The sequence below is a fragment of the Sus scrofa genome, chromosome 4 (assembly GCF_000003025.6).
Source record: "Sus scrofa isolate TJ Tabasco breed Duroc chromosome 4, Sscrofa11.1, whole genome shotgun sequence".
Taxonomy (NCBI): Eukaryota; Metazoa; Chordata; class Mammalia; order Artiodactyla; family Suidae; genus Sus; species Sus scrofa.
Window position 1 is genome coordinate 40,156,050 of NC_010446.5, and position 17,564 is coordinate 40,173,613.

Sequence of the window (17,564 nt, forward strand, 5' to 3'; positions counted from 1 at the left end):
GTGCATATGGTTCAGTAGTGTCAAGTATAGTCACATTGTTGTGAAAGAGCGCTCCAGAACTTTTTCAACTTGCAAAGCCAAAAATCTACACCCATTAAACAACAGTTCTCAATTTCCTCCCACCTCCTCCCAAGCAACCCCTGTTCTACATTCTGATTCAATGACTTTAACAATTTCAGATGTCTCATGGAAGTGGAATCATGCAGAATTTACCTTTTTGTGACTGGCTTATTTCACTTCATATATCTTCCAGGTTCATCCATGTTGTAGCAGGCATCAGAATTTCCTTTCTTTTCAAGACTGACATATTCTATTGTATGTATATACTTCATTTGGTTTATCCACTCATCTGTCGATGCGCATTTGAGTTGCTTATCTGTAATTTTTTCGGGGTCTAGGAGTTATCTTTGCAGGAAGAGGACCCCATAGGCAACTTTTCTTAGCTTCACCTCCTGCAGACTCTTGCTGCCAACTGCATTCTTTTCTCTTCCACATCTTTATTTAAAAATCTTTTTGTTGTTGTTGTTGCTGTTTGGTTTGTTTGGCGTTTTTTGATTTTTAGGGCCGTAGCCATGGCATATGGAAGTTCCCAGGCTAGGGGTCGAATCGGAGCTTACAGCTTCCAGCCTACACCACAGCCACAGCAACCTGGGATCTGAGATGCGTCTGTGACCTACACCACAACTCACAGCAACATTGGGCCCCCAACCCACTGAGCGAGGCCAGGGATCCAACCTGCATCTTCATGGATACTAGTTGGATTTGTTGAGTCAAAGTGGGAACAGCAGGAACGTCCTAAAATTTTTTTTTAATTTTTATACAATTTTAAAGGTTTATTTCCATGTATAGTTGTTGCAAAATATTGGCTATGTTCCCTGTGTTGTACAGTAACATTCTTGAGTCTATCTTACATCCAATAGTTTGTACCTCCCTCTCCCCCCTCTACCAACTGCATTCTAATTCTGCAATGACAACTTCAGGTAATTAGGAATGGTAGTTGAAGCAAAGGCTGTACAAAATATGGTTTTAAAAAAGTACTTGAGGATTCACTAGTACATGTCCCCCCACATTTGTGGTTCCATGTGTTAAAAACCAAGTCTCCAAAAAACATTTGAAATATGAGTAATGACGGGCATGACTATAAGATGTAAAGCCTCAACGTGACATCAAAACACCCAAAATTATATTCATTACTCTGAACATTTTTATTTGCCTCATGCTGAAGAACAGAATAGACTTTATAGCTCTTTTATGATTACACATAGCTCTTTGCTGCATTATCCAGAATAGAAGGCCTATAATTTATTCCTCCTATCTTTAAAAAAGATGTTTTTCAACTTTATGTTAAAACAGAAAAAAACATTTCAAAAGCCACTTTAGGTCAGAAGTTAGAATTGTTTCATCAACTTAACAATTAATAAAGCTTGGATATTTAGTTGTCAAAAAAGAACAATGTCACTCCACTTTTGGTATCCATACTACAAAAACGTTGGCAGAGATATACAAGGCGGTATGAGCAGAGATGTTTGTTGGATTATTGTGTGTATAAAGAGGACAGAGGCATTCCCACCATGGCTCAGCGGTAATGAACATGACTAGCATCCATGAGGATGTGGGTTCCATTCCTGGCTTCGAGGGATCTGGGTTAAGGATCTGGTGTTGCCCTGAGCTGTGGTATAAGTTGCAGGTGCAGCTTTGATCCTGCATTGCTGTGGCTGCGGTGTAGACGGGCAGAGGTCGCTCCGATTCGACCCCTAGCCTGGGAACTTCCATATGCTGTGGGTGTGGCCCTAAAAAACAAACAATCAAAAAAGGGGGGACAGAGATGCCCTAAATATTCAGCAATAGTATCCAAGCCAAGAATCTGAGAAGGGTTCTCTAAATCATGATACAGCTGTACCACAGACGAATGGGTGTCCATGTAAAAGCATGTAGCTGGAGTTCCCGTCATGGCTCAGTGGTTAACGAATCCAACTAGGAACCATGAGGTTGCGGGTTCAATCCCTGGCCTTGCTCAGTGGGTTAAGGATCCAGTGTTGCCGTGAGCCGTGGTATAGGTTGCAGACATGGCTCAGATCCCACATTGCTGTGGCTGTGGCGTAGGCAGGAGGCTACAGCTCTGATTAGATCCCTAGCCTGGGAACCTCCATATGCCACGGGAGCGGCTGTAGATAAGGCAAAAAGACAAAATAAAATAAAATAAAATAAAATAAAATAAAATAAAATAAAATAAAATAAAAAAATAAAAGCATGTAGCAGATCACTATATTCTCACCTGGAAATAGCTCCAAACATATTGTTAAGTTAAATAAAAAAGCAAACCACAGGTGAATACATATAGCACTCGTTTATTCAACCTATATATATTTTTTTGAGTGTGAACTGCCTAATAGCTAGTTATGAGGGTTTAATGAGGTATAACTCATGCAAAAGTTAATTAGAAACCCCGTAAAACGTACTTAGAACACTGGCACGTATATTAAGTGCTCGAAAATGTTAGTTATTTTATCAGACAATACTCTGCTTCTATAAGCAGAATAATAAAATAAGCAAAATAACCTCCAAGAATATGTCTCTACGACATAATTCGTCCACGTCCACAAGCAGGGCCAGTCCCTGGTAAAATTGTGGACTTGATCTATATCGTTCCCTTACCCTCTTTGCAGACCTGCTTCTCTTCAGACTTCAAAGTCCCCGGGCAGAGTCCTTCCATCCCCTCGCGTCCCATCACCATACTCCTCGGATGCTTCGTGTGTCCTCAAACAGACCTACCATCTTCAGGCAGAAGCTAAAATATGCATCTTAGGAGTTCCTGTCGTGGCTCAGTGGTTAACGAATCCGACTAGGAACCGTGAGGTTCTGCAACCACTCTGGTTCGACCCCTGGCCTTGCTCAGTGGGTTAAGGACCCGGCATTGCCGTGAGCTGTGGTGTAGGTTGCAGACATGGTTCAGATGCTGCGTTTCTGTGGCTCTGCCGTAGCCCGGCGGCTACAGCTCTGATTAGACCCCTAGCCTGGGAACCTCCATATGCTGCGGGAGTGGCCCTAGAAAAGGCGAAAGACAAAAAATAATAATAAAAATAAAATAAAATATACGTCTTATACAACTGTTCCATGCCCCATGCCCTTAAAATGCTGACTGAATTATTAGCTAATCTGAAAGAGCTTGTTTATACCGGATCTACAAGATCCTTGCTAAGAATTCTTTTTTTTTTTTTCAGAAAGTTGTCTCCATGTAACAGTGTGTTTTGGAAACACTCTCCTCCTGTGGAGTAACTGCCAAATCTCTACCACTGCTGGTTCAGGGTGTAGGGAGGATGGGTTTGCGATCTTGGTTCTGCTGTGCCGTTGACCTGGTCCCCAAAGCCACACCTACCATTTGCTCTTAGCTCTGTGGTCTGGCACAAATGACTTACTTTTCCTAATTTGACCTTCTTCATCTGTAATGGAAGAAGAGAGCATGTACTTTCTAAAAGTCATTGGAAGGATTATTTTAAAAATAAATGTAGGACTTCCACTTACAGTGCAGCAGAAACGAATCCGACTAGGAACCATGAGGTCGTGGGTTTGATCCCTGGCCTTGCTCAGTGGGTTAAGGATCCGGTGTTGCCACAAGCTGTGGTGTAGGTCGCTGACTGTTGTGATGGCTGTGGCGAAGGCCGGCAGCTGTGGCTCTGATGTGACCCCTAGCCTGGGATCCTCCATATGCTACACGTGTGTGGCCCTAAAGAGCCAAAAAAAAAAAAAAAGATGTAAAAGATTTAGCACAATGGGGGCCGTACAGGGTACACTTACCAACAGGTTGAGGCATGGCTGTTGGGCAAATGAGTGCATATCTAAACAGTTTCATGTGTATGAGTGACTCTCTCATTATTATATAGTTTGATCTCATCTCCTTATTTTGGCTGTAAGTTCCTTGAAGATGAAACCCTGCCTTGTGCTTAATTTTTATCTCATTACTAAGCTGGCTTGGTTCCCAGATTTTTCGAGGAATCTTTCCTGTCTTGTTTAAAAGACCATGGTCTAGACCATGTACTCATTTTTTAGATTGGACAGTATGGCCAGCAGAATAACATAAAAGTTGAGATTACGCTCCTTGGAGTCCAATAGATATAATTCTGCCACGGACTTATTGTGTGGTCCAGATTATTTAACTCCAATAAGCCCCAGTTTCCTAGGATATGAGATAGGATAGAAATTCCTATCTCAAAGTGGTTGATGTGAGAATTAAATAAGTGTATGTGTGTAAGAGATGTAATGGAGTGCCTGGCACATAATAAGTGCTGATAAATGGAAACTGATATTATCATCATCTCATCTTCATTATTATTTTCCTCCTCTTCTTCCTTATCAGAATGCTAGAAAACCAAACCCTAACACTGAGCACAGAGTTCTGATTCCTTCATTCGGACAATCGCTTAAGAAGTGTCACCTCTACCGAGAATTGTGATGGGCATTGTAGGATATAAAGATGAATGAGTGTGCTTCTGAAATCACGGCGCTCACTCCATGATGAAGACAAACACATAGACAATGTGGTGAATTAAATGATGGAGGAGGGGGGGTGGCAGGGAGCTGGAGAGAGGGAGGATTTTCTTTCTTTTTTTTTTTTTTTTGTCTTTTTGCCATCTCTTGGGCCGCTCCCTCGGCACATGGAAGTTCCCAGGCTAGGGGTCTAATCGGAGCCGAAGCTGCTGGCCTACACCAGGGCCACAGCAACACTGGATCTGAGCCATGTCTGCAACCTACACCACAGCTCACGGCAATGCCGGATCGTCAACCCACTGAGCAAGGGCAGGGATCGAACCCTCAACCTCATGGTTCCTAGACGGATTTATTAACCCCTGCGCCACGACGGGAACTCCCGAGGGAGGATTTTTTCTAGATGAACTGAATGGGCCTCCTGAGATGTTCTCTTTGGAAAGGCTGACCCATCATTTCCCTCTCCTCCCAGATCATGGAAGTGCATTTGGTCCAGGGCTGGGGAAAGCATTCTACCTTCACTGCCTAAGTCTTAGCACAGGTTGCTTAGGAGGCCTGCAGGGCAAACGGGAGGGAAATGTGACATTATAACACAGGAAGAGATGTTCTGAAACAGGAGGAACCTTGTGGTTACCCTCTGGACCCCAATGCTGGCATTTTTGGATGCTTTGCCTGGATTTGTGGCAGGCCTTCACTCATGAATGCATTCACCCAACTGTCTAAAATTTCTTGAGGTCACTCTCTCACTGGCAGGAGTGATTGGGGTCCTATGTAAACATAGGATGCCCAGCATGTTCCATGTTCACAAACCCTCAAAACCTTTGGTCAACTATTTACTTTTTTAAAGGTTTGTCTATCTTCTATGTTTACAAACTAAGATTCAGACGTTCATGTATAGAGAAGAGAATACGTGATTTGAGACATAAAACTTAGGTTTCTCATCCCAGTTCTGCTCTGGATGTCCCTTTAATTTTCTCTCATCTATAAAATGCAGAAGATATCATGGATGTTATCATGGCTAATACTAAAAAAGAATCGCTTTTACACGAAGCTGTTTTTCTTTCTTAAAGAATAGAAAGACTGGTGAAAAAAAATCGGTGGAAAAGGGGTCTTGATTTGCCAGTTGCTGGCCAGTATATATGTTTAAATCACACCAAAAACATCTTGTACAAATAGGTGATTTAGGGGGCTCAAAGGGGGTGCCATAGGGTATCAAAGAGCAGTGACCATTTTGCCAATGATTTAAGCATTGCATCGAGGCCTCATCTTTTTAGTGCTTGACTACAAAAGTTAAATAAGAACATTGATTAAAGAGATGCTGAATATGTGTCTTTTAATTCAAAGTATCGTTGATTTACAATGTTAAAATATCTGCTGTACAGCAAAATGACTTCGTTATATATATGTATATATATATATTCTTTTTCTCTTACTATCTTCTATCATGTTCTGTCTTAAGAGATTGGATGTAATTCCCAGTGCGGTACAGTAGGACATCATTGCTTATCCATTCTAAATGTAATAGTTTGCATTAACCAACCTCAAACTCCCCATCCATCCCACTCTCTCTCCCCTCCCCCTTGGCAACCACAGGTCTGTTCTCTGTCTGTGAATCTGCTTCTGTTTTATGGATAGATAAAGCAGAAGATAGTTGACCTCTGTTGATCAGATGGGGGTTCTGGATGGATAGGGACTTTGATTTTTGAAGAAATTTATTCGAAGGGCTAAGAAAGGAAGTAGAGGATGGAGCAATGATATTACAGAAAGAAACATCAATGACTCGATTCCAAGTCCAGTCCTCTGTCTGTGTCCAGGGACATGGATCCAAATGCCATTGGAAATGCACTCTCACGGAGTTCCCGTCGTGGTGCAGTGGTTAACGAATCCGACTAGGAACTATGAGGTTGCAGGTTCAATCCCTGGCCTCGCTCAGTGGGTTAAGGATCCTGAGTTGCTGTGGCTGTGGTGTAGGCCAGCAGCTACAGCTCCGATTCGACCCCTAGCCTGGGAACCTCCATATGCCGTAGGGGTGGCCCAAGAAATGGCAGAAAGACAAAAAAAAAAAAAAGAAAGAAATGCACTCTCTTGAGCTCTCTTAATATTTGTGCTTTAAAGCATCTATAATAATAGTAAAAAAAAAGAAAGCAAAAAAAAGGGGAGGGGTCTTGCCAGAACAGAAAAAATGCTATAAAATTTCCAACTCTTCATTTTTGAGCAAGTGAGGGTTCAAATTATTTTATACGTTTGTAAGATTATAATTAAACTTAACCATGAGATGAAATTTGCCCTTGGGGAAACAATAAGAGTTAGAATCAGATCATTCTGGATTTTAATTCCTCTGCAGCATGCACAGGGAGGCCCAACCTTGCCCAGGCTGCTCCCAGCTGAGCACGGGGTAGGGGGTAACGAGAGCCTTTGATAACTGCCCCACATGGTGATCCTCTAGTGGGACAGTTTTGTTCGAGATTTTCCCCCATTAACCTGGTTGAGATTTTTCTTAGCACTGTGCGACAGTCTGAATCTCCTCTGCTTAAGCCTCCTTCCTTATTCCCGCTTTTCGAGGTGTCACACCTTTCCCAGCATCACCATCTGAAGGCTTTCCCCTAGTTACTCCTGCTCCCTCTCCCCTTCATCTAAAATTAAAATTTCCCCCATTAAATCTTGTGCTTTTTTTTTTTTGCTTTCTAGGACTGCCCCTGCAGCATATGGAGGCTCCCAGGCGAGGGGTTGAATTGGAGCTACAGCTGCCAGCCACAGCCACATAGAATCCGAGCCACGTCTGCGACCTACATCACAGCTCAGGCAACACAGGATCCCCGACCCAATGAGCAAGGCTAGGGATCGAACCTGCGTCCTCACAGATGCTAGGTGGATTCATTTCCGCTGTGCCACGAGGGGAGCTCCAAATCCTGTGCACGTTTAAATTCACCTTGACATCTGCGTCTTGGCAGACTTGAACTGACACAGAGCCTCAAAGGATTTTTGTGAGGATTAAATGGAGATAATGCCCATAAAGCGCTTGGCAGAGTGTTAGAGTCATAGCAAAAATCTCATTGAAAACTGGCTGATGAAATGTTGGGAAAGAAGAATAAAGTTGGGGAAGTCATACAGCTTGATTTTTAAGATTTACTACAAAGCTACAGATACAAAGACAGCGGAGGTATTAGTGAGGAGACGTAGACACACAGGTCAATGGAAGAGAATAGGGAACCCAGAAATAGACCCACACAAATATATCCAATTGATTTTTTTTTAACAAAGGCACAAAAGAGGTTCAATGGAGAGAGGATGGTCTTTTCAACAAACTATGTTGGAACAATGGGACATTCACAGGTTAAAAAAAAAAAAAAAAAAGAAAAGAAACTTGACCTAACATCACACCTCATGTAAAACTTAACTCAAAATAGATCATAGATATAAAACTTCGAGAAGAAAACTCAGGAGAAAATATTTATAACTTGGGGCTAGTTTTTAAACATGACACAAAAGCACAATCCATAAAAGAATACAATCATAAGTTAGAGTTCATCAAAATTAAAAACTTTATGGAGTTCCCTGGTGGCTCAGGGGGTTAAGAATCTAGCATTGTCATTGCTGTGGCTCAGATTCATCCCTGGCCTGAGAACTTTTGCATTCTGCGGGCATAACCAAAACAAACCAACCTTTTTTCCTGTGAAATATACTGTTAAGAGTATGAAAAGAGGAGCTACAAATGGAGAGAAAATATTGGCAAGTTATGTTTTACAAGTGACTTATACCCAGAATTTATAAGAACCCTCAAAATTCAATAGTAAGAAAACAAAGCAACCAATTAAAACACAAGCAAAGGATGAACAGATAGATACTTCACCAAAGAGGATACTAGGATAGTAAATAAGTATAAGAAAAAATGTTCAACATCACTAACCCTCAGGGAAATGCAAATTGAAGTCACAACAAGCTACTACATGCCAGGTAGAATAATTAAAATAAAAATTACCGACAACATCAGTGCTGATAACAATGCAGAACAACTGGGAACTCTCATTCGTAGCTAGTGGGAATGCAAAAGAGTACAGCCACTCTGGAAATTTCCCATAAATTTAAATACAGACTTAAACATACATACATATATACATACATAGACTTACCATATGACCCAGAAATCCCCCTTAACCTTAGAGAAATGAAAGCTTGTGTTCATGCAAAAATTCCAAGGCCAGAGATTGAACCTGCAACCTCAAGGTTCCTAGTTGGATTCATTAACCACTGCGCCACCACGATGGGAACTCCAATAGCTCTAGTCTTAATTGCAAAAACCTGGAAACAACCCAAATGTCCCTCAACATATGCTACATAAACGTTGGTATGTGCACGCAATGGAATACTACTCAGCAATGAAAAGGAACCAGCTATTAATACATGCAACAACTTGGATGAATCTGAGTGAAAGAAAATCTCAAAAGGTTATGTACTCTATGATTCCATTTTTATGACAGTCTTTACAAGAAAAAACTATAGTGATAAAGAACTGATCTGTGTCCAAGGGATGGGGTCAAGGAGGGTGACTACAAGAGGCAGCTCAAGGGAGGTTTTTGAGTTGATATATTTGTTCTGTATCCTGATAGATTTGTTCTGTATCCTGATTGTTTTTGAGGTGATAGATTTGTTCTGTATCCTAATTGCGTGGTGGTGGATACACAAATCCCTATATACACTAAAACGCATAGCACTGGAGTTCCCATTGTGGCTCAGTGGTATGAACCCAACTAGCATCCATGAGAATGTGGGTTTGATCCCAGGCCTCGATCAGTGTGTTAAGGATCTGGCATTGCCATGCGCTGTGGTGTAGGTTGCAGACTTGGCTCAGATCCTGGGTTGCTGTGGCTGTAGCATAGGCTGGCAACTGCAGCTCCAATTTGACCCCTAGCCTGGGTACTTCCATAAGTCACAGGTGTGGAAAGAAAGAAAAAATTACATGGCACCGTACACACACACACCTGTTGATTTCACTACATGAGTATTTTTAAAATAAAACCAATTTTAAAATAAGTCATTGACGTTATAGTATTAGCAAGAGCTCTCTCTCTCAATGTGTCTGCATGGAAGATTGGAAGCCAGAGAAATAATTGTGAGGCTTGATTCACCTCCTTTTTGCTTATCATGAGAATTTGTTATGTAAATAATTGTTGCCACTGATCATTGTCTAATTGTTTTAAGTATTCCTCGTTTTCACTTCCCATACCCTGCTAAACCTGCCATTAAGCTCATGCCAACTCCTTGCTGTGTTCTCAAACCTTATTCAATCCCGTGGTCAGACTAGGAAGATTTTGTTCAGAAAATTGGTTCAGCAAACGATAATCTATCGAATGCTATAAAGATTGCACAGTTGATTTCCTTGAAGTTAGTAATGATGACAGTGATGTGGCTGATTATGATAACATCATTCTGAAGCTCCGGAGAGTTTTCTCAATGATTCATACGTGTAGGAAGAGCCTCCCAGATATTCACATTAACTCTTCCCATTGGCATGAACATCAGGAAGTCATGGCTCAAAATGTGCTGAGGACGTCCTGGGGGATCCCCAGGCTGACACATCAGTGTGATTCTAGGGAACTGAATGACTTCCTGGAAAAACTCTCAGTGGGTCTGCACGGGAGAGTGGAAGCCGAAGAAATAACTATGAGGCTTGATTCATCTCCTTTTGGCTTGTCACTTTCTAATCAAGCCCTGACTCTTTGTCAGTGGCTGATCCTGCTTCCGGTAATTGGGTAATGTTGTTGCCGGTGCCTCCAGATGGCAGATGGTTGGCCCTAGCCCAGTGGTGAAAGACAAATGGGCATGGAGGTACCTGATACCAGTTGTATATGAAAAGTGCACCCACTGGACCACCTTCTTCTCTTTGGATTTTCAGTTTTTCTCCAAAACCCACCCTCCTCACCTACCAGAGTTCCTACAGGAATCTAATGGTTGCCTGGTGGAACACAGAATTCTACAAACCTTACTTATGCATTCATTGGACATTCATCCACAGCTTTTTTTTTTTTTTTAATCTGGCTGTACCCTTGGCATACAGAAATTCCAAAGCCAAAGATAGAACCCATGCCACAGCAGTGACAACACCAGGTCCTCAACCTTCTGAGCCACCAGGGAACTCCTCATCCACAGTTTTAAAGGAAAGGTCACTGAGGGTAGAAATGTGAATTTTGTGTGTCCAGAGAACCCTATGAGTGTCCCCCTTTGATGCTATCAGACTGTTCTGCTCAAAACGCTTTCTCAGCATTTTTTCCAAAAGAGAGGTGTTCGACAACACTGATGTCAAAGTAATAAAAATGAACAACACTGAGTTAATATCCCTGTCATTTGTCAAATTGGCAAATAATAAGAAATGACCTCATCCATGCCTTCAACTCTGCATGTTCACAGCTTGACTGGTCTGATCCTCAGGTTTAGCTAGTGCCCTTGTCCTGCACACACAGCCTCATGTTTGAATTTGCTATTATTTATTTCCTATTATTTAATAAAGCTGACTTCTTTTCCATTATAAAAGCAATATGTGCTCAGTACAGAAAATAGAGAAAATGCCAAAAACTGCAAGCAAGCAAAAACAATTACCTGTGGTCTCAATAGAGAGAATCACCGCTGAAAGATCAATGACACGCCTCACCACTGTTTTTGTAAGGTGCATGTGTCCCCGTTTTTCAGTAGAGTTAGGACATCATTAAATATAGTATTCTGTAGTTTTATTTTCACATACCATCTTATCAAGCATAGCCTTCTTCCTACACATTCCTGTGATTTAAGCAGGGCAATTGGCAGTTCCATCCCAAATGATAGTCCTAATACCTCATCCTAGAAACTCTCACCACCAATGGCCGTCCTACTGCCAGCTAATATCTTTATTCTGTTAAGACTTGTGTGCCTTCTCGTTCCATCCTCTGCCACAGGGAGAGGGAGAATCAATGTTTTTGTGGATTGGCACTTTCAGTTCAAAGCTATACAACTGACAAAACTCATCCCCCCCCCCTTTTTAACCTGTGGGCGTACCTGCAGCATATGGAAGTTCTCGAGCCACAGCCACTGTAGAAGCAACGCCAAATAGTTAGGTCATGCACCGCAAGGGAAGTCCCCCTTCATTGAAGTTTAATAGTATGTTACTTTTTTTTGCCTTTCTCTAAGGCCACACCCGTGACATATGGAGGTTCCTAGGCTTGCGGTCTAAGGGAAGTTGTAGCCACCGACCCACGCCAGAGCCCCAGCAAGGCCCAGATCCGAGTCTTCGACCTACAACACAGCTCACGGCAACCCCGGATCCTTAACCTGCTGAGCAAGGCAAGGGATGGGACCAGCAATCTCATGCTTCCTAGGTGGATTCCTGAACCATTGAGCCATAATGGGAACTCCCTAATGGTATGTTCACTTTTTTTTTTTTGTCTTTTTGCTATTTCTTTTGGGCCGCTCCCTCGGCATATGGAGGTTCCCAGGCTAGGAGTCTAATCAGAGCTGTAGCTGCCAGCCTACACCAGAGCCACAGCAACGCGGGATCTGAGCCACGTCTGCAACCTACACCACAGCTCACGGCAATGCCGGATCGTTAACCCACTGAGCAAGAGCAGGGACTGAACCCGCAACCTCATGGTTCCTAGTCGGATTCGTTAACCACTGCTCCACAACGGGAACTCCTTTTTTTTTTTTTTTGGTGTTAATTTTTAAAATTCTTATTAAAGCATAGTTGACATACAGTGTTGTGTCAATTTCTGCTGTGCAGCATAGTGACCCAGTTTTGTGTAAATATCCTTTTTGTCCTTCTCTCTTCCATCATGATCTATCCCAAGAGATTGGACACAGTTCCCTGTGCTATACAGGAGGACCTCATTGCTTATTGATTCTAAATGTAATGGTTTGCATCTACCAACCCCAAACTCCCTGTGCATCCCTTCCCCCTCCCCCTTGGCAACCTGTTCTCTGAGTCTGTGAGTCTGTCTTGGGATGCAATTCTGTTTCTTGCCGAACCTAGGATCTGTCCACTCAATACCCTGGCATCCTTCCAGCAGCTCCCCAAGATGGAGAGGAGATACTCACCTAGATCTAGTGTTACCAACCTTATTAAAGCCTGCTTTCCTCTCTGAAATAACACCACCTGCCACAGCTTAGAGCTGTTTTCCAAAGCCCTCCTCCGTGTTTCCTGGAATACCCAAGAAAAACAAATGCCAGTTTGCTACAACCTTTCAAATCTGCTTCCTGCAAAATAAGGGCAGCAGAGGAGTCCAGCGGCTCCACCAAGTCTCAGACGTGGCATACACGGTTTCGAATCTCTTTCAGACCTGTGCTTTAGAATTTAAGAAAGAATAAAACTGTAAAACTCTACTGCACATCCAAAGACAACGCAGAAACATGCACAGAATCTTGAATTTATGAAAAAGGGTCTTAAAGGATTTTCAAGGCTCAATCCAAGCACTCGCATTCAGGGAAGGCTTCCTGGAAGAGGTGGTATCTGAACCAAGGAGGAAAGGATGGGTAGGAGTTACCCAGGGTCAAGGGGCGGGGGGTGGCAAGAGTGAGACCATCTTGGCAAGGGGTGTGACGTGAGCAAAGGCACAAAAAGCAAAAAGTAGGGAAATGAGTCTGTTCAGTGTTTTGCTATTAAAAAATAAAGTGTAAAGTGATTGGGGGCGGGGGGCAGGAAGAGATTGGGCAGAATTGAGACGGGAAGCTAGGAGAGAACAAGTCCCTGAGAAAAAAACCCAAATAGGTCCAGGCTGAACACAAAATGTGGTATTCCAGTGGGCTTTATTGATTTAGTGACTGCTTCTGCCTGCCATGATTTTGTATGATGTTAAAATCCCTAGAAAAGACAAAAATAAATAAATAAAATAAAATAAAATCCTGATATCAGTTGAAGTATAAACAATTATTTTTAGCAATTTTTACTCCCCAGATTTCTCCTCCTCAATAAGAACTTATCTTCAAATATTTTCTTTTCTTTCTTGATGTCAAGTTTTGTCTAAGTTTAGGTCATTTATCAGTTTCACCTTAACGGTAGGAAATAAGCTTATATTTGAATTAGTGCATACCTGTACAAGATATATAGGTGTGTGTGTGTGTGTGTGTGTGTGTGTGTCGGCGTGTGTATGTGTGTGTGTGTAACATGGCACAATAGATCCGCTTTATGCTTCTTTCCCTAAATACCTTGTCATATCTCTGTGGCGTGGTGCGTGCTGTTGCCATGCCAAAATGCCTCTCCTCCTCTGCCTGTCCCACTTGATAAATTTGTGCATATTTCTGTTCCTCATCTTCCCCTGTCCTGCTGTCTTTTTAATTCTTTGAATAATTTTTCGTATCCATTCGCACTTATCTACTGAGATTTGGGACCATATTTTTGTATAATTTTGTTAGTGGTTATTCTTGAGAGCACGTTCTAGAACTTCACATACATGATCTACTTAGAATAACTATTTTGGCAATACAGGTGGAGTTGAGCAAACTTATCATCCTATGTCTCTTTACTCTCCCCACTTTACATTATCATTTCCATATGTGTAGCATCTATATCCATTGAAAGCCTCATCAAAGAGTTACTATTCTTGCTTTCAACTGTTTTTTATGGTTAAAATTTCACAGTTGTAATGGAGTTCCTGTTGTGGTGCAGCAGAAATGAATCCGGCTAGGAATCATGAGGTTGCAGTTTCGATCCCTGGCCTTGATCCCTGGGTTAAGAATCCAGCGTTGCCATGAGCTGTGGTGTAGGTCACAGATGCAGCTTGGATCTGGTGTTGCTGTGGCTCTGGTGTAGGCCAGCAACTTCAGCTCCAATTCAACCCCTAGCCTGGGAACCTCCATGTGCCATGAGTGCAGCCCTAAAAAGCAAAAAAAAAGTAAAATAAAATAAAATAAAAAATAAAATAAAATTTCATAGTTATATGCATATTTACCACGTCTATTGCTTTCCTTTCCTTCCTGACATTTCCAGTTTCTCTCTGATATCATTTCCTTTCCATCCCCAAACCGCCTTTAGCAATTCTTTTAGAAAAGATCTGCTGGTGACAAATTCACTTTGTTTTCCTCCTCATGAGAATGTCTTTATGTGCCTTCCTGAAGGATATTTTCACTGTATACAGAATTCTAGGTTGACTATTCCTTCCTTTCAACACTCTGAACATGTGCTGTGGCTTCCTTCCCGCTTCATGGTTTCTGATGAGAAACCTACAGTCATTCAAAGTGTTGAGCCTCTATAAGTAAAAGTGTCATTTTTCTATGGCTTCTTTCAAGAATTTATCCCCTTTTTTCTAGTGTTCTGCAGCTTGACTATGATACCTATGGGCATAAATTTCATTGAGTTTATCTTGTCTGGGGCTTCTTGAAACTCAGTGTCGAATCCTGAGTTTACTCATTTTGGGGACATTTTCAACCATTATTTTTTCAAATGTATACATCCTTCTCCATCCTTTACTGGGACTCTGATGACAAAGTCATCAGGCCTTTGGGTGTTGTCCCATAGAGTCTTGAGCTTCTGTTTGTTTCATTTTCAGTCTTTTCTCTTTTTGTTGTTTCAATGGCTAATCATCCTTCAAAACAGGAAAAAAAATGCTAAGATTAACACTTGGTCATTTACTACCCTGCTGTACAATCTTTTGTGACAGCAGGGAGATCAAATTCATTTCTCACCTGATAATCCTATAATCACTGATACTAAATGATAATTTTTTCCCCTCTTTTTATGGCCACACCTATGGCATATCGAAGTTCCCAGGCTAGGGGTCGAATCAGAGCTGCAGCTGCCTGCCTACACCACAGCCACAGCAACGCAGGATCTGCGACCTACACTACAACCCTATACCACAGCTTGTGGCAATACCAGATCCTTTACCCATTGAACCAGGCCAGAGATCGAACCTGCATCCTCATGGATACCAGTAGGGTTCTTAACTTGCTGAGCCACAACAGGAACTCCTAGATGTTAACTCTTTTTTTGTTTTGTTTTGTTTTTTAGGGCTGCACCCACAGCATATGGAGGTTCCCGGGCTAGGGGTCAAATCAGAGCTACAGCTGCTGGCCTGCACCACAGCCACAGCAATGCCAGATCTTTAACAAACTGAGCGAGACCAGGGATCAAACCTACAACCTCATGGTTCCTAGTTAGATTCATTTCTGCCGAGCTATGACGGGAACTCCTCCTAGGTGATAATTCTTAATGCTTATATGGTGATACAGGTCACAAAACGTCTTCCCACGCATATTCATCCACATAACCGTCAGTGAATAATTGTATACTAGTCTCATTTTTTTTTGGCAACACCCACAGCATACAGAATTTCCCCGCCAGGGATCAAAACTGAGCAGCATCTTCGACCTACCCTACAGCTGAGGCAACACTGGATCTTTAACCCATTGCACCCAGTCGGGGATTGAACTCATGCCACTACAGAGACAATGCCAGATCCTTAAGCTGCTGTGCCACAGCGGGAACTCATATTATTCTTATTTTTCAAATAAGGAATTTGAGAAGCAAAATAACAGGTAGCAAGCCTAAGATAACAAAGCTTGTAGAAATTAAAATGGAAACTCGGACCAATTGATTATAGACTATATGTATCATTCCTTTCTTTATGCCAGTGGAATTGCAAGCTAACTTTAAAATTAAGACTCTGGGAGTTCCCGTCATGTATCAATTGTTAAAGAACCCGACTATCATCCACCAGGACAAGGGTTGGATCCCTGGCCTTGCTCAGTGGGTTAAGGACCTGGCGTGGCTGTGGCTGTGGCTGTGGCCAGCAGCTGTAGCTCTGATTTGACCCCTAGCCTGGGAACTTCCATATGCCCCAAGTGCAGCCCTAAAAATACAAAAAAAAAAAAAGACCCTTTTTTCTTCTTGGCCAGGGTTCAAACCCACGCCACAGCATGACAATGCTGGATCCTTAACCCACCATGCCACCAGGGAACTCCAAGCAATATCTTTATGTAACGCCAATATATAGATGAATATGAGCAGAGTTGCTCTGGTTGAAGGGCAGGATTGGCTTGTAGAGCCTTATGCCGTGAGGGATGCAGGGTAAAAACTGCTCGAGTGCATCACAATCAGGCATTGAAGGACTAAGATATGACCACTGAGAACACAGCTGCTTCGCACCAGAGGGGAAGCCCATCTGTCAGGCATTCATTATTTCAATAAATTTTGTCCCAGTTCAATCACAGTTGCTCCTCGTGCATACTGAAGCCGAACCCAGTTTTCCTGTTAATTTTACTAAATATTGGAAAGAGCGGGGGGCACCTTGGCAGACTACCACCCCCAGTAGTCTGTTAATTTGTGAGCATCTCCCCTGGGTTTACTAAAGACCAGCAGAGACAAGCTTAATCCTGGGCAATGCTCATCATACTCTTTAAAATGTTTCTGTTTTTTCAGCCATTCTTTGCATTCCTGAAAAAGTATGCTTAGCAAGGAGGCAGAGTTGAGGAGCAGAAAGACGATGGACCAAGGTCTGAAGCCAGTTCGTTAGTGATGTGGTGGTCCTATTTCTCGTCCCCAGTGACTCACTAACAAGTTTTAATTTTTTAATATGACCTTGATGGCTTTCTGCTGTGTTGCCATCTGAGCAGGAACTCAACACAATAATGTCACAGATTGATTTTTTTTAAATTTATATTACTATTATTTTTAAGATTCTGGTTTGCAATTCAGTATCTATTAATTCCTGGAGAAGAAAGACTAAATGGCCTCCACAGTCACAGCACCTGTTGTCACTGTCCCTGGCTCCACACCTGGAGGTATAACCAGGTAATTGTGCATAAGACTGAACAGCCTGGGAGTTCCCATCGTGGCACAGTGGTTAACGAATCCGATTAGGAACCATGAGGTTGCAGGTTCGATCCCTGGCCTCGCTCAGTGGGTTAAGGATCCAGCGTTGCCATGAGCTCTGGTGTAGGTCGCAGACGTGGCTCGGATCCCGCGTTGCTGTGGCTCTGGCATAGGCCGGTGGCTACAGCTCCGATTCGACCCATAGCCTGGGAACCTCCATATGCCAAGGGAGCGGCCCAAGAAATAGCAAAAAGACAAAAAAAAAAAAAAAAAAAAAAAAGACTGAACAGCCTACATCTTAGGATCGATC